This window comes from Pieris brassicae, unplaced genomic scaffold (genome assembly GCF_905147105.1).
Source record: "Pieris brassicae unplaced genomic scaffold, ilPieBrab1.1, whole genome shotgun sequence".
Lineage (NCBI taxonomy): Eukaryota > Metazoa > Arthropoda > Insecta > Lepidoptera > Pieridae > Pieris > Pieris brassicae.
The window spans coordinates 11,584-29,698 of NW_025575937.1; the positions used below are offsets into that span (position 1 = coordinate 11,584).

At 39.0% G+C, this 18,115-nt stretch overlaps 3 long non-coding RNA genes across 7 annotated transcripts; 1 reads left to right on the forward strand and 2 right to left on the reverse strand.

Moving 5' to 3' along the window:
* Nucleotides 1-10,276: 10,276 nt before the first annotated feature.
* LOC123719262 lies at nt 10,277-12,853 on the reverse strand. 2 transcript variants are annotated; one of them, XR_006755323.1, is made up of 5 exons: nt 12,771-12,853; nt 12,384-12,618; nt 12,041-12,179; nt 10,977-11,159; nt 10,277-10,531 (listed from the first exon to the last, which is right to left on the reverse strand). It is a non-coding gene; the product is annotated as an uncharacterized LOC123719262 (long non-coding RNA). The 2 variants fall into 2 exon arrangements; XR_006755324.1 differs by having other exon boundaries at nt 12,728-12,851.
* A 30-nt stretch (nt 12,854-12,883) lies between these two features.
* Nucleotides 12,884-16,146, forward strand: LOC123719263. Of its 3 annotated transcripts, none has more exons than XR_006755325.1 (4): nt 12,884-13,370; nt 13,761-13,897; nt 14,047-14,171; nt 16,042-16,146. It is a non-coding gene; the product is annotated as an uncharacterized LOC123719263 (long non-coding RNA). The 3 variants fall into 3 exon arrangements; XR_006755326.1 differs by having other exon boundaries at nt 14,047-14,145; XR_006755327.1 differs by lacking the exon at nt 14,047-14,171.
* Nucleotides 16,147-16,526: 380 nt separating this feature from the next.
* LOC123719264 lies at nt 16,527-18,046 on the reverse strand. Of its 2 annotated transcripts, XR_006755329.1 has the most exons (4): nt 17,645-18,041; nt 17,294-17,546; nt 16,839-17,213; nt 16,553-16,612 (listed from the first exon to the last, which is right to left on the reverse strand). It is a non-coding gene; the product is annotated as an uncharacterized LOC123719264 (long non-coding RNA). The 2 variants fall into 2 exon arrangements; XR_006755328.1 differs by having other exon boundaries at nt 16,527-17,213; nt 17,645-18,046.
* Between the last annotated feature and the right edge of the window lie 69 nt (nt 18,047-18,115).

An 18,115-nucleotide genomic window follows, 5' to 3' on the forward strand; every position in this document is an offset into this window, starting at 1 on the left:
GAGAGCATAGCCAGACGCAGGCACTCTCTTCTACATACAGTTAGTTATTCGTTTCATAACGATTAACTAAATCATGGGAGTTACACTCCGAGAGCATAGCCAGACGCAGGCACTCTCTTCAACATACAGTTATTCGTTTCATAACGATTAACTAAATCATGGGAGTTACACTCCGAGAGCATAGCCAGACGCAGGCACTCTCTTCAACATACAGTTATTCGTTTCATAACGATTAACTAAATCATGGGAGTTACACTCCGAGAGCATAGCCAGACGCAGGCACTCTCTTCTACATACAGTTATTCGTTTCATAACGATTAACTAAATCATGGGAGTTACACTCCGAGAGCATAGCCAGACGCAGGCACTCTCTTCTACATACAGTTATTCGTTTCATAACGATTAACTAAATCATGGGAGTTACACTCCGAGAGCATAGCCAGACGCAGGCACTCTCTTCTACATACAGTTATTCGTTTCATAACGATTAACTAAATCATGGGAGTTACACTCCGAGAGCATAGCCAGACGCAGGCACTCTCTTCTACATACAGTTATTCGTTTCATAACGATTAACTAAATCATGGGAGTTACACTCCGAGAGCATAGCCAGACGCAGGCACTCTCTTCAACATACAGTTATTCGTTTCATAACGATTAACTAAATCATGGGAGTTACACTCCGAGAGCATAGCCAGACGCAGGCACTCTCTTCAACATACAGTTATTCGTTTCATAACGATTAACTAAATCATGGGAGTTACACTCCGAGAGCATAGCCAGACGCAGGCACTCTCTTCAACATACAGTTATTCGTTTCATAACGATTAACTAAATCATGGGAGTTACACTCCGAGAGCATAGCCAGACGCAGGCACTCTCTTCAACATACAGTTATTCGTTTCATAACGATTAACTAAATCATGGGAGTTACACTCCGAGAGCATAGCCAGACGCAGGCACTCTCTTCAACATACAGTTATTCGTTTCATAACGATTAACTAAATCATGGGAGTTACACTCCGAGAGCATAGCCAGACGCAGGCACTCTCTTCAACATACAGTTATTCGTTTCATAACGATTAACTAAATCATGGGAGTTACACTCCGAGAGCATAGCCAGACGCAGGCACTCTCTTCAACATACAGTTATTCGTTTCATAACGATTAACTAAATCATGGGAGTTACACTCCGAGAGCATAGCCAGACGCAGGCACTCTCTTCTACATACAGTTAGTTATTCGTTTCATAACGATTAACTAAATCATGGGAGTTACACTCCGAGAGCATAGCCAGACGCAGGCACTCTCTTCAACATACAGTTATTCGTTTCATAACGATTAACTAAATCATGGGAGTTACACTCCGAGAGCAGAGCCAGACGCAGGCACTCTCTTCAACATACAGTTATTCGTTTCATAACGATTAACTAAATCATGGGAGTTACACTCCGAGAGCATAGCCAGACGCAGGCACTCTCTTCAACATACAGTTATTCGTTTCATAACGATTAACTAAATCATGGGAGTTACACTCCGAGAGCATAGCCAGACGCAGGCACTCTCTTCTACATACAGTTATTCGTTTCATAACGATTAACTAAATCATGGGAGTTACACTCCGAGAGCATAGCCAGACGCAGGCACTCTCTTCAACATACAGTTATTCGTTTCATAACGATTAACTAAATCATGGGAGTTACACTCCGAGAGCATAGCCAGACGCAGGCACTCTCTTCAACATACAGTTATTCGTTAACTAAATCATGGGAGTTACACTCCGAGAGCATAGCCAGACGCAGGCACTCTCTTCTACATACAGTTATTCGTTTCATAACGATTAACTAAATCATGGGAGTTACACTCCGAGAGCATAGCCAGACGCAGGCACTCTCTTCTACATACAGTTAGTTATTCGTTTCATAACGATTAACTAAATCATGGGAGTTACACTCCGAGAGCATAGCCAGACGCAGGCACTCTCTTCAACATACAGTTATTCGTTTCATAACGATTAACTAAATCATGGGAGTTACACTCCGAGAGCATAGCCAGACGCAGGCACTCTCTTCAACATACAGTTATTCGTTTCATAACGATTAACTAAATCATGGGAGTTACACTCCGAGAGCATAGCCAGACGCAGGCACTCTCTTCAACATACAGTTATTCGTTTCATAACGATTAACTAAATCATGGGAGTTACACTCCGAGAGCATAGCCAGACGCAGGCACTCTCTTCTACATACAGTTATTCGTTTCATAACGATTAACTAAATCATGGGAGTTACACTCCGAGAGCATAGCCAGTCGCAGGCACTCTCTTCTACATACAGTTATTCGTTTCATAACGATTAACTAAATCATGGGAGTTACACTCCGAGAGCATAGCCAGACGCAGGCACTCTCTTCAACATACAGTTATTCGTTTCATAACGATTAACTAAATCATGGGAGTTACACTCCGAGAGCATAGCCAGACGCAGGCACTCTCTTCAACATACAGTTATTCGTTTCATAACGATTAACTAAATCATGGGAGTTACACTCCGAGAGCATAGCCAGACGCAGGCACTCTCTTCTACATACAGTTAGTTATTCGTTTCATAACGATTAACTAAATCATGGGAGTTACACTCCGAGAGCATAGCCAGACGCAGGCACTCTCTTCAACATACAGTTATTCGTTTCAAAACGATTAACTAAATCATGGGAGTTACACTCCGAGAGCATAGCCAGACGCAGGCACTCTCTTCTACATACAGTTATTCGTTTCATAACGATTAACTAAATCATGGGAGTTACACTCCGAGAGCATAGCCAGACGCAGGCACTCTCTTCAACATACAGTTATTCGTTTCATAACGATTAACTAAATCATGGGAGTTACACTCCGAGAGCATAGCCAGACGCAGGCACTCTCTTCAACATACAGTTATTCGTTTCATAACGATTAACTAAATCATGGGAGTTACACTCCGAGAGCATAGCCAGACGCAGGCACTCTCTTCAACATACAGTTATTCGTTTCATAACGATTAACTAAATCATGGGAGTTACACTCCGAGAGCATAGCCAGACGCAGGCACTCTCTTCTACATACAGTTATTCGTTTCATAACGATTAACTAAATCATGGGAGTTACACTCCGAGAGCATAGCCAGACGCAGGCCCTCTCTTCAACATACAGTTATTCGTTTCATAACGATTAACTAAATCATGGGAGTTACACTCCGAGAGCATAGCCAGACGCAGGCACTCTCTTCAACAGTTACACTCCGAGAGCATAGCCAGACGCAGGCACTCTCTTCAACATACAGTTATTCGTTTCATAACGATTAACTAAATCATGGGAGTTACACTCCGAGAGCATAGCCAGACGCAGGCACTCTCTTCTACATACAGTTAGTTATTCGTTTCATAACGATTAACTAAATCATGGGAGTTACACTCCGAGAGCATAGCCAGACGCAGGCACTCTCTTCAACATACAGTTATTCGTTTCATAACGATTAACTAAATCATGGGAGTTACACTCCGAGAGCATAGCCAGACGCAGGCACTCTCTTCAACATACAGTTATTCGTTTCATAACGATTAACTAAATCATGGGAGTTACACTCCGAGAGCATAGCCAGACGCAGGCACTCTCTTCAACATACAGTTATTCGTTTCATAACGATTAACTAAATCATGGGAGTTACACTCCGAGAGCATAGCCAGACGCAGGCACTCTCTTCTACATACAGTTATTCGTTTCATAACGATTAACTAAATCATGGGAGTTACACTCCGAGAGCATAGCCAGTCGCAGGCACTCTCTTCTACATACAGTTATTCGTTTCATAACGATTAACTAAATCATGGGAGTTACACTCCGAGAGCATAGCCAGACGCAGGCACTCTCTTCAACATACAGTTATTCGTTTCATAACGATTAACTAAATCATGGGAGTTACACTCCGAGAGCATAGCCAGACGCAGGCACTCTCTTCAACATACAGTTATTCGTTTCATAACGATTAACTAAATCATGGGAGTTACACTCCGAGAGCATAGCCAGACGCAGGCACTCTCTTCTACATACAGTTAGTTATTCGTTTCATAACGATTAACTAAATCATGGGAGTTACACTCCGAGAGCATAGCCAGACGCAGGCACTCTCTTCAACATACAGTTATTCGTTTCAAAACGATTAACTAAATCATGGGAGTTACACTCCGAGAGCATAGCCAGACGCAGGCACTCTCTTCTACATACAGTTATTCGTTTCATAACGATTAACTAAATCATGGGAGTTACACTCCGAGAGCATAGCCAGACGCAGGCACTCTCTTCAACATACAGTTATTCGTTTCATAACGATTAACTAAATCATGGGAGTTACACTCCGAGAGCATAGCCAGACGCAGGCACTCTCTTCAACATACAGTTATTCGTTTCATAACGATTAACTAAATCATGGGAGTTACACTCCGAGAGCATAGCCAGACGCAGGCACTCTCTTCTACATACAGTTATTCGTTTCATAACGATTAACTAAATCATGGGAGTTACACTCCGAGAGCATAGCCAGTCGCAGGCACTCTCTTCTACATACAGTTATTCGTTTCATAACGATTAACTAAATCATGGGAGTTACACTCCGAGAGCATAGCCAGACGCAGGCACTCTCTTCAACATACAGTTATTCGTTTCATAACGATTAACTAAATCATGGGAGTTACACTCCGAGAGCATAGCCAGACGCAGGCACTCTCTTCAACATACAGTTATTCGTTTCATAACGATTAACTAAATCATGGGAGTTACACTCCGAGAGCATAGCCAGACGCAGGCACTCTCTTCTACATACAGTTAGTTATTCGTTTCATAACGATTAACTAAATCATGGGAGTTACACTCCGAGAGCATAGCCAGACGCAGGCACTCTCTTCAACATACAGTTATTCGTTTCATAACGATTAACTAAATCATGGGAGTTACACTCCGAGAGCATAGCCAGACGCAGGCACTCTCTTCAACATACAGTTATTCGTTTCATAACGATTAACTAAATCATGGGAGTTACACTCCGAGAGCATAGCCAGACGCAGGCACTCTCTTCTACATACAGTTATTCGTTTCATAACGATTAACTAAATCATGGGAGTTACACTCCGAGAGCATAGCCAGACGCAGGCACTCTCTTCTACATACAGTTATTCGTTTCATAACGATTAACTAAATCATGGGAGTTACACTCCGAGAGCATAGCCAGACGCAGGCACTCTCTTCTACATACAGTTATTCGTTTCATAACGATTAACTAAATCATGGGAGTTACACTCCGAGAGCATAGCCAGACGCAGGCACTCTCTTCTACATACAGTTATTCGTTTCATAACGATTAACTAAATCATGGGAGTTACACTCCGAGAGCATAGCCAGACGCAGGCACTCTCTTCAACATACAGTTATTCGTTTCATAACGATTAACTAAATCATGGGAGTTACACTCCGAGAGCATAGCCAGACGCAGGCACTCTCTTCAACATACAGTTATTCGTTTCATAACGATTAACTAAATCATGGGAGTTACACTCCGAGAGCATAGCCAGACGCAGGCACTCTCTTCAACATACAGTTATTCGTTTCATAACGATTAACTAAATCATGGGAGTTACACTCCGAGAGCATAGCCAGACGCAGGCACTCTCTTCAACATACAGTTATTCGTTTCATAACGATTAACTAAATCATGGGAGTTACACTCCGAGAGCATAGCCAGACGCAGGCACTCTCTTCAACATACAGTTATTCGTTTCATAACGATTAACTAAATCATGGGAGTTACACTCCGAGAGCATAGCCAGACGCAGGCACTCTCTTCAACATACAGTTATTCGTTTCATAACGATTAACTAAATCATGGGAGTTACACTCCGAGAGCATAGCCAGACGCAGGCACTCTCTTCAACATACAGTTATTCGTTTCATAACGATTAACTAAATCATGGGAGTTACACTCCGAGAGCATAGCCAGACGCAGGCACTCTCTTCTACATACAGTTAGTTATTCGTTTCATAACGATTAACTAAATCATGGGAGTTACACTCCGAGAGCATAGCCAGACGCAGGCACTCTCTTCAACATACAGTTATTCGTTTCATAACGATTAACTAAATCATGGGAGTTACACTCCGAGAGCATAGCCAGACGCAGGCACTCTCTTCAACATACAGTTATTCGTTTCATAACGATTAACTAAATCATGGGAGTTACACTCCGAGAGCATAGCCAGACGCAGGCACTCTCTTCAACATACAGTTATTCGTTTCATAACGATTAACTAAATCATGGGAGTTACACTCCGAGAGCATAGCCAGACGCAGGCACTCTCTTCTACATACAGTTATTCGTTTCATAACGATTAACTAAATCATGGGAGTTACACTCCGAGAGCATAGCCAGACGCAGGCACTCTCTTCAACATACAGTTATTCGTTTCATAACGATTAACTAAATCATGGGAGTTACACTCCGAGAGCATAGCCAGACGCAGGCACTCTCTTCAACATACAGTTATTCGTTTCATAACGATTAACTAAATCATGGGAGTTACACTCCGAGAGCATAGCCAGACGCAGGCACTCTCTTCTACATACAGTTATTCGTTTCATAACGATTAACTAAATCATGGGAGTTACACTCCGAGAGCATAGCCAGACGCAGGCACTCTCTTCTACATACAGTTAGTTATTCGTTTCATAACGATTAACTAAATCATGGGAGTTACACTCCGAGAGCATAGCCAGACGCAGGCACTCTCTTCAACATACAGTTATTCGTTTCATAACGATTAACTAAATCATGGGAGTTACACTCCGAGAGCATAGCCAGACGCAGGCACTCTCTTCAACATACAGTTATTCGTTTCATAACGATTAACTAAATCATGGGAGTTACACTCCGAGAGCATAGCCAGACGCAGGCACTCTCTTCTACATACAGTTATTCGTTTCATAACGATTAACTAAATCATGGGAGTTACACTCCGAGAGCATAGCCAGACGCAGGCACTCTCTTCAACATACAGTTATTCGTTTCAAAACGATTAACTAAATCATGGGAGTTACACTCCGAGAGCATAGCCAGACGCAGGCACTCTCTTCTACATACAGTTATTCGTTTCATAACGATTAACTAAATCATGGGAGTTACACTCCGAGAGCATAGCCAGACGCAGGCACTCTCTTCTACATACAGTTATTCGTTTCATAACGATTAACTAAATCATGGGAGTTACACTCCGAGAGCATAGCCAGACGCAGGCACTCTCTTCAACATACAGTTATTCGTTTCATAACGATTAACTAAATCATGGGAGTTACACTCCGAGAGCATAGCCAGACGCAGGCACTCTCTTCAACATACAGTTATTCGTTTCATAACGATTAACTAAATCATGGGAGTTACACTCCGAGAGTATAGCCAGACGCAGGCACTCTCTTCAACATACAGTTATTCGTTTCATAACGATTAACTAAATCATGGGAGTTACACTCCGAGAGCATAGCCAGACGCAGGCACTCTCTTCAACATACAGTTATTCGTTTCATAACGATTAACTAAATCATGGGAGTTACACTCCGAGAGCATAGCCAGACGCAGGCACTCTCTTCAACACACAGTTATTCGTTTCATAACGATTAACTAAATCATGGGAGTTACACTCCGAGAGCATAGCCAGACGCAGGCACTCTCTTCTACATACAGTTATTCGTTTCATAACGATTAACTAAATCATGGGAGTTACACTCCGAGAGCATAGCCAGACGCAGGCACTCTCTTCTACATACAGTTATTCGTTTCATAACGATTAACTAAATCATGGGAGTTACACTCCGAGAGCATAGCCAGACGCAGGCACTCTCTTCTACATACAGTTATTCGTTTCATAACGATTAACTAAATCATGGGAGTTACACTCCGAGAGCATAGCCAGACGTAGGCACTCTCTTCTACATACAGTTATTCGTTTCATAACGATTAACTAAATCATGGGAGTTACACTCCGAGAGCATAGCCAGACGCAGGCACTCTCTTCTACATACAGTTATTCGTTTCATAACGATTAACTAAATCATGGGAGTTACACTCCGAGAGCATAGCCAGACGCAGGCACTCTCTTCTACATACAGTTATTCGTTTCATAACGATTAACTAAATCATGGGAGTTACACTCCGAGAGCATAGCCAGACGCAGGCACTCTCTTCTACATACAGTTATTCGTTTCATAACGATTAACTAAATCATGGGAGTTACACTCCGAGAGCATAGCCAGACGCAGGCACTCTCTTCTACATACAGTTATTCGTTTCATAACGATTAACTAAATCATGGGAGTTACACTCCGAGAGCATAGCCAGACGCAGGCACTCTCTTCAACATACAGTTATTAGTTTCATAACGATTAACTAAATCATGGGAGTTACACTCCGAGAGCATAGCCAGACGCAGGCACTCTCTTCAACATACAGTTATTCGTTTCATAACGATTAACTAAATCATGGGAGTTACACTCCGAGAGCATAGCCAGACGCAGGCACTCTCTGCTATATACAGTTATTCGTTTCATAACGATTAACTAAATCATGGGAGTTACACTCCGAGAGCATAGCCAGACGCAGGCACTCTCTTCAACATACAGTTATTCGTTTCATAACGATTAACTAAATCATGGGAGTTACACTCCGAGAGCATACATAGCCAGACGTAGGCACTCTCTTCTACATACAGTTATTCGTTTCATAACGATTAACTAAATCATGGGAGTTACACTCCGAGAGCATAGCCAGACGCAGGCACTCTCTTCTACATACAGTTATTCGTTTCATAACGATTAACTAAATCATGGGAGTTACACTCCGAGAGCATAGCCAGACGCAGGCACTCTCTTCTACATACAGTTATTCGTTTCATAACGATTAACTAAATCATGGGAGTTACACTCCGAGAGCATACATAGCTAGACGTAGGCACTCTCTTCTACATACAGTTATTCGTTTCATAACGATTAACTAAATCATGGGAGTTACACTCCGAGAGCATAGCCAGACGCAGGCACTCTCTTCTACATACAGTTATTCGTTTCATAACGATTAACTAAATCATGGGAGTTACACTCCGAGAGCATAGCCAGACGCAGGCACTCTCTTCTACATACAGTTATTCGTTTCATAACGATTAACTAAATCATGGGAGTTACACTCCGAGAGCATAGCCAGACGCAGGCACTCTCTTCTACATACAGTTATTCGTTTCATAACGATTAACTAAATCATGGGAGTTACACTCCGAGAGCATAGCCAGACGCAGGCACTCTCTTCTACATACAGTTATTCGTTTCATAACGATTAACTAAATCATGGGAGTTACACTCCGAGAGCATAGCCAGACGCAGGCTCTCTCTTCTACATACAGTTATTCGTTTCATAACGATTAACTTAATCATGGGAGTTACACTCCGAGAGCATAGCCAGACGCAGGCACTCTCTTCTACATACAGTTATTCGTTTCATAACGATTAACTTAATCATGGGAGTTACACTCCGAGAGCATAGCCAGACGCAGGCACTCTCTTCTTCATACAGTTATTCGTTTCATAACGATTAACTTAATCATGGGAGTTACACTCCGAGAGCATAGCCAGACGCAGGCACTCTCTTCTTCATACAGTTATTCGTTTCATAACGATTAACTAAATCATGGGAGTTACACTCCGAGAGCATAGCCAGACGCAGGCACTCTCTTCTTCATACAGTTATTCGTTTCATAACGATTAACTAAATCATGGGAGTTACACTCCGAGAGCATAGCCAGACGCAGGCACTCTCTTCTACATACAGTTACTCGTTTCATAACGATTAACTTAATCATGGGAGTTACACTCCGAGAGCATAGCCAGACGCAGGCACTCTCTTCTTCATACAGTTATTCGTTTCATAACGATTAACTAAATCATGGGAGTTACACTCCGAGAGCATAGCCAGACGCAGGCACTCTCTTCTTCATACAGTTATTCGTTTCATAACGATTAACTAATTCATGGGAGTTACACTCCGAGAGCATAGCCAGACGTAGGCACTCTCTTCTACATACAGTTATTCGTTTCATAACGATTAACTTAATCATGGGAGTTACACCCCGAGAGCATAGCCAGACGTAGGCGTAGCTGAGTCGGCGATGCCACTTAAATTCCCTGGGAGGTTGGAGGTTCCATCTGGCTGTTACAGGGATATTCAGTTGCGCAGCTAGGTTTAGTGTCTTCGAAGAATAATAATTTCAGCGTATTAAAAACGCTGCTACTAATTGCCTAAGCTAGTTTTTAATTGGACCGACGTGGGGTTTGGATCACATCCACAATTACAGATGTCAAGTATTATTATAATAAGTGTTTATACCTCTTTCCTGTCGGTCGAATCTCCGTTCAGTCGAAAAGCTTGTCCAGCGACAGTTGTTCCAGGGGCGTCTTGTCATCATTCATCTGAAGGTAAAATAAATTATATAATTACTAGCTGCCATAGAATGTGGTTTTAGATTTGAATTTGATTTACACTTCGGTCTAAGTAACACGTGGTTGGCTAACACCAAAAATTAAAAAAGTTCATACTTTAGCCTCAATAACACGTGGTAATCATGATATTGAATTGTAGCTTATATGACACGTTTGTCGGTTTACCATAGCAGTGCCATCTATTGATCACTTACTCAATTCAGTCGAATAATTCGAATAATTGTGACTGTCAATTAATTATAGACAAATAATTTGCAATAAAATAAAATTGCGACTATAATTAAAGATCTAAGCTACCCTATCTCTTAAGTTGGACCAGACCGCTCACGGTGTGCCAATTTAATTTAAAATCGGTTAAGTAGTTTAGGAGGCCATCGCGGACGGAAGTACTTTTCAATAAAATTTTGAAACTTACTTTGGCAAATATTCCAACTGCAACCGAATGGCTTAAAATTTGATCTGCTAGGCGCTCTTTGATTTTCTGTTTGCCATTCTGTACTGGTTGTAAGTGGTGCTGGGTTAAAGCTGGAGCAAACACGGTTGGGATTCTCGCGATCTTTATTATAAAACTCCTCTATGTGGCTCCACTTTACTGTACCTGCAATGGAAGGTTATGATCTTATTCTCAAAACAATTTTAACCAATCACAGGTCAAGCGGCAATAAGAAAATAAATATGGTACAGCAGAGGTACATCAATTATTAGTTATTTTAATTAGGCAATAAGGCAATACTAACAACTACTTGATGCAGGGAAATAATTGCCAAAGGCCACTAGCGGATAAATAAGTCAATGGATGGTCATGGTTCAATGGATAAATAAGTCATAAAAAAGTTTTAATATCTTTCCGCTGTTCAATTAATTAAATTATTATACCAACCTATGTTTAGTTTTCTGTTTATTTGTATATCTAGTGTAATGGGCCTTAGCATTGAGTTTTACGTTATATGTCAGATTTTTTCTTATTGACATTTCATCAAAAGCCATTTTACATAAATTATCATTGACATCTTGGTCTTTTGTGATTTCTTTTACTGTCTGTATTACTGGGCTGTTGATTCCACATACCATTGGAATTTTGTTCAATAATGCCTTGAGAGAGCTGACAAAATAACCTAGTATTGTCTTTGGTTAACATAGCTTTTACACATTGAAAGAAACCAATTTTTTATACCGGATTAAAACTATTTGTATTATTATAAAATTATAATTATGTATAATAATCCAGTTAAAAAAATATTTTCTTTCAAAATAACCTAATCAATAATATAAAACAAAAGTTTGATTTCTTATAGATGCTCAAGACGTTCACTTTATCATCCAGTGTCCATCTCATTCCAGTTAATTTTCTTATAAAGTTTTTCAGTTGGCTTTGTAATAGTAAAGAAAATGAATTATTTAATGTGCTTTTTAATATTTCATTGCTAGGTTCGTTTGATGTTAGTACACTTAATATAGATCTTTTGGAGTTTTTATCACCTTGAAACTTTTTTCAGAGCCTCACTATTTCAGATAGATTTTTTCTGCATCTCTTAGACAGCGTTTGCTTTTGAGGTGTAAGTTCACTGAACTTTTTCACGTCCAAGTCCTACAAAATACCTTTGCTAGTTGATGGTTCCTGGAAAATATACAAAAATAATTGAATAAAAAATTCGAAAAAGATAACAAATCCAATAAGTGGATGGAGAAAATAGAAAACTTTTAATCATCCATATATCACCTAGATGTGTGTCAGAAATGTACTGCCTACCTCTATGTAAAAAAGCATGACTATAAAAATTTGTCTATTTGACTTAGGTAGAATATGAATGTAAATACTCACTTGGATGTCATAACTTGCTCTATATGGACTACAATGTTTGTTTTTTAATTGGTCTATATCCTCCTCTATTCACTCTTAATCTAACTTGTTAAGTCTTTTCCTATCGCTGCTGGTAAATGAAGATTCATTCAAATGATTTTCACATAGTATCCTATGCTGGGCATTCACTGTTTTTAATGATTCAATGGATGTCCCATCACCATTAGGAAAACAAAATTTAGCCCAAACTTTAACACTAAAAATAAAGTTTTCATTAGACATAGTTAATAGTGAAGCTGTTTTGGATAATCTTTCCAATATGGACCGTCGATTTAAATGCCCATTTTTTTGTAGATAGTACTCACTAAAAGAAAGAGTTTTGCAAAGATTTAGGTTGCGCAAACTTACGGTTCATGAGATACATTTATTAAAACTTTTCACACAAATTGGTAAGTAACAACACGCAATTACAAAATATATTTGACAAATAATTGATGTCAAACGTCAATCACTTAGTGTAGGGTTCCGAAAATTTTCAAAGTATCGATACTACTCTGGTATCGACATTAAACTTTCTAATATGGATCATCGGTTTAAATGCCCATATTTGTTTTGTAGATAGTACAAAAGTTATTGAAAATATCGATACTACTCGGGTATCGATACTTTTTGGTGATCACTAAATTTGTTTTTAAGCCATTCATTTTGTTTAATGGCGTCCAGTCATCGTTTGTCACCCTTGCAGTAGAAATCGTTTTACGTACTCCTATAAACTTACAACGTTTGACTACCATGGCGTCTCCGAAGCCCATTGTTTGAAGAGTTAAGTGAAGTGCAAGTGTTGGACTCAAATTAGCCGCTTGTCACGGCCTCCTCTTCTGCGCCGATCCTTGACGAACCGGTTGCTGGTCCTAGTGGGCTGACTAGTCCTGGCGAGGAATTTGCTGCGATGCCCAGACTTACTAGGTCATCTGGCAGAAGGCTTAATCCTTACTCGGATGAGTTAAAGTAAGTTTTGATTTATGTTATTTCAGGTCAGGTTATAAAATAATAAATCATTAGTAAAAAAAAAAAAAAAATTGCTTACTGGAATTTTGAAAAAGTTGGATTGCATAAGGTCTGTTGTGGATTTTAAAATGAAATTTATAGCTGAAAATATTTTTTTCATTGTTTGTAACTTTCTGTATTATCTAATTCTGTATTATCGTGTACTTTTTTAATATCAAAAAAGTACCCAAAACCGAATCAGAGCACCCCACTATCCACATGGTCTTGTCTGCCCTACCCCTAGAGTATATATAAAAGCTCCGAAGTAGCCGTCAACCCCCTCCCCGCCCCTCTAAAACCTCAAATATCGACGGTCCATATTGGAAAGATTAACCGATCTACTTACTTCAGAGGCCCATTCTCGGACGGAAGAGGGAACCTATGCAAGGATAAGGAAGAATCTTCTTTTGATGGTATACCGCATTTTGAGTATTTTCCCTACCATGTTTTGGCAAAGTACAACACAAAATCGTCAATATGACTTACCTGTAAGTGAAGTTTTATTATACATTGAGCTTTGAGACTTTAATACTACCCTCAGTTTTCATTTGATTGAAATTGTAACTACACGTGTGTAAATCCAGTTGTAATGTATCCTCGAACGAAGGCGTACATAACCAAAAGCGTCGCGTAACAGGTAACGCACGGCCGCCGCCCTAACGACCACTTGTCGCTGGATGAGACAATGAACTGCTGCAGGTATCGGGAGAAGATCCATCAAAGTCTAATACTCCAGGTGAAGACATACAGTTTGATCTTGCAGTAAGCTTACACTTTACAACTTTTATCTAAGTATTCTAATCAATGCACCCAATTTGAACCCAGAGGAAAAGACCGCAATCTCAAACAGGATTAATATAGGACGCAGGTTTCAAATGAAACCAAATGCTACAGCTACTTCTTGTTTAGCAGAGGCCACTCACAGTGTTCTTGTCTGCGGAAACAAGAAATATGTACCTATTAAAATTACTTATGGATACGGATTCCAATGTGACACACAATACCAAGACTCAGTCACACGACACAACTTTATTCTATATAGCCTTAAAAGATCTAAAAGAACAACTTCAAGGAACATAGGTATACAAGTACCTATTCAGTAAGCGATTAGTTGACTACAAGCTCGCATCAAAATCAGAAAAGGACAAAGAAGGTCAAAAAGAATTTAATCATAGGCAAAAGGGGAATCCAGGATGAAGGAGCTTGCTCACAGCCTACTATAGGCAGTCGCGTCCAGCGCCGCGCGCGCCACCTCGCGCTCACTGGTAGTTTATCAATGAATGTTATTCACTTATTACTTGTGATACAACTCTATTATCGTGGATAAAAGGTTATAAAATACCTTTTTCTTGGTCAGCGATGTTCCTAAAAGTAAACTATATTCAGAGACTGAACAAAGCAAATTCGAACAATCTATAAATTACAACAAAAACACTCCCGCACAAGGCGTTAACCGACAGATAACCGTTTGGCACCGTTAGGTGGCTATCTGAGGGCCGCAGGTAAACCCGCGTTCATAAATTGAAGCGAAGCGACCAATGAGAGGGCGGCAGGCAGCAAGGCAGCGATCGGACTGACCAATGAGAGGGCAGCAGGCAGCAAGGCAGCGGTCGGACAGCGCGTGCGCACTGGCAAGCGGCGATGACTCACACGGAGCGAGCGAGATGGCACTACAGCACTGATGACTCACACGGAGAGAGCACTGGAGCAGACATCCGCACGGGTCGGCGGTCGGAAGCGAAAGTGGCCCCTGCGCATGTGTCACAACCTCTTTTATAATCACAACTCCCTCCTCCGACTCGACCATCCCACTTCGGGAAAATGGTCGAGTCAATTCGTAACAACTCGTAAACAACCGAACGAGTCAAATGAGTAACTATTGCACATGCGCACTTGTAGCAAGATTCTTAAGAATATGTTTCATAAAAATGTTTAGAATTTAGAATAATTAAATTAATATTAGAAGCTAACACAAGAAATATTAAGTTTATGTCCTCCAGCTACACTGAATGTTTACAAAATATTCAGGACGCTAGAACACTTCTTGAAGCTAAAGGATTTATTGTAAATACTGAAAAGAGTAATGAAATTCTTGTAAATTCTTGGGTATATAATAAAATGTAGAACTTAAATCTGTTAATATGATAATAATAAACAAATTTTTCAAATCTCGCACAATTAGATGGCTTACGTGCCTACCTCTGCCTGTCCAGCAGCAGAATATGGCTGGTTTTACACGAAGGGTCTAGAGAGTAAATATTTTAACCATCGATAGTTTTACCGGACTTACAATGGTATCGTGCGTCAGACCAACCTATAAATTAAATTAAATCGGTTGACTTTTGTTAAGAAATGTATAGTGATTCAATTCAATTTCCTCATCTTACTAAAATTACTAAAGAACTTTGGCGATGGGGCGAAGGCTTACACGGTTTCCTGGTCAATTTATTTAATGGCTTTCCATCGTTTGCTATCATATTTAAAACGTTAGGAAAAATTATTAACGGCAATGAGTTTGGCATCATATTTGTTTTCCTGTGGACTACTCGAACGTGGTGACCGCTTTTCAGAAGGCTCTTAGTTTCGGGAACCATAATTTTCTAACCTAATGAAAACTTATCTCTCATTCCAGCAACCGAGAAGAGTGCCTTTGTCATCAGTGTCATCTATAATATAAAAAATGAATCGCAGAATGTGTAGGTAAGCGCATAACTATACAAAGCCTGAACCAATTGTACCAGTTCTGTTTTTTTAATGTTCGTTGAAGTTGAAGTTGATGGTTTTAACATTTTCATTGGTTTACATTTATAACATTTGTTTATAACATTGGATTACATATTAGTAATATATAAGAGTATAATGAAATAAAATTTTATATTATGTTATGTTTTATTTATTTTTCCTAATATTTCATTACATTACATGGTTATGATAAATAATAATTTAATTTTATAGGTAGATTAACGACATAACTTATTAAAATTTTAACTAACTTTCTTCTAAGAAAAATAAGTACTAGTATTTTATATGTACAAAAGGACATTTAAATACAACATGTTTGTTTCTGCTAGAATTAAGAAGAATATATTAATTTTCCAAAATAATAAATAAGCTTGTTCTTTCAGTTACGTCTTGATTTCCTTCATTAACTTCTTGACTTGAAACTGTATCAAGTGTTGGAACTAAAACTTCTGCCGGTATATCTACAAATTATAATCCTTACAAATATTTTGCATAACAGCTGTGGCAATAACAATAGCTTGAACTTAAGCTAGTAATAAATACAATGTTAAAGCGACATTTCCATACTCCAAATTTTCCGAAAAGACAAATATTTTAACCTTACATCATGTTTCATTTGGGTCACATATCTTGCAACTTTTTGACATAGTATAATTATTAATACTCTAAATTATACTATATATTTACCTCTCTATAGTATTCCTATTCTTAATGTGTACTTCATCATATCTCTGGTCAGTCAGAGAAATGGTGTTAATGAATAAGGTATATTTGAGTAAGCACTATTAACAACCATCCAGTGATTTCTCAGTAGACCTGTACGATATTAAGCTATAAACAAATATACCTGTTAATTTAGTTGGCACATTTATCAAGTTCTACCTTCTTATCAATAAATTTGAATTAACTTGTAGAACTGAGTTTACAAAAGTTGTTGCATCATGAGCGGCACCAGGCCATGGGGAACAACATTAATATATTTTATTTCTGCATCACACACAGCTTGTACATTTAAAGAGAAATATCCTTTTCAATTACAATATTATTCACCAATTACGTCACCTAAAGAAAATAATGCTGCTTAAAATTATTACAACTTCATACTATAATGTACAATGTTAAATAATATATAAATTACTTACATGATGATTGAATTCGTAAATGTGGCATAACAAAAAACCACAAATAAAATATTTAAATTTTTTTGGTTCAACAGTTTATGTGCATGATAAGTTATATAAGACAAAATTCGATGTTAAGTCATGGAAAGGTATTCTTGTGGGATACGAACCAAACGGTTATAAAGTTTGGAATCCTAAATGCGAAAAATTTATTACTGTCAGAGATGTCATAGTAGATGAGACAAATTACTTCAATCCAGGCCTGCGTTGCGACCTGAAGAGAATATAGTAAATTCTCATGATAATGTTAACATTGACAACATTTCAAAGTCAATAAAGTCTCAAAAAAACTGACAGATATAAATCAGATACCTGTAAATCTGATGATTATGAAGTTCCTCAGAAAATTCGCAAAACTAACCATGACATCGTCGAATTTGAACAACCAAATGCACATTCTGATGATCTTTCAGTGGTCGTAAATAATGAGGACACAACCAGTTGTATTGAACCACGTAGGAGTGATAGGCTTAAAGTCGTCCCCCTATTTCTTATAAAGAAATCGATGATAACCTTATGTGTGCTAGTTCAATTTTGTGTAAAATACCAAATTCGTTTCAAGAGATTAAAACACGAGACGATAGAGTTCATTGGGAAGGTGCAATTAAATTCTCTATTTTTAAATAAAACATGGACTTTAGTACCACGGCCAGATAACAAAAATATTATAGATTGCAAATGGATGTTTAATATAAAAAATGATGAATTCGGAAAGCCTTTACGCTATAAAGCTCGACTCGTTGCTAGGGCTTTTAGCCAGGAATATCTCATAGACTATAATAA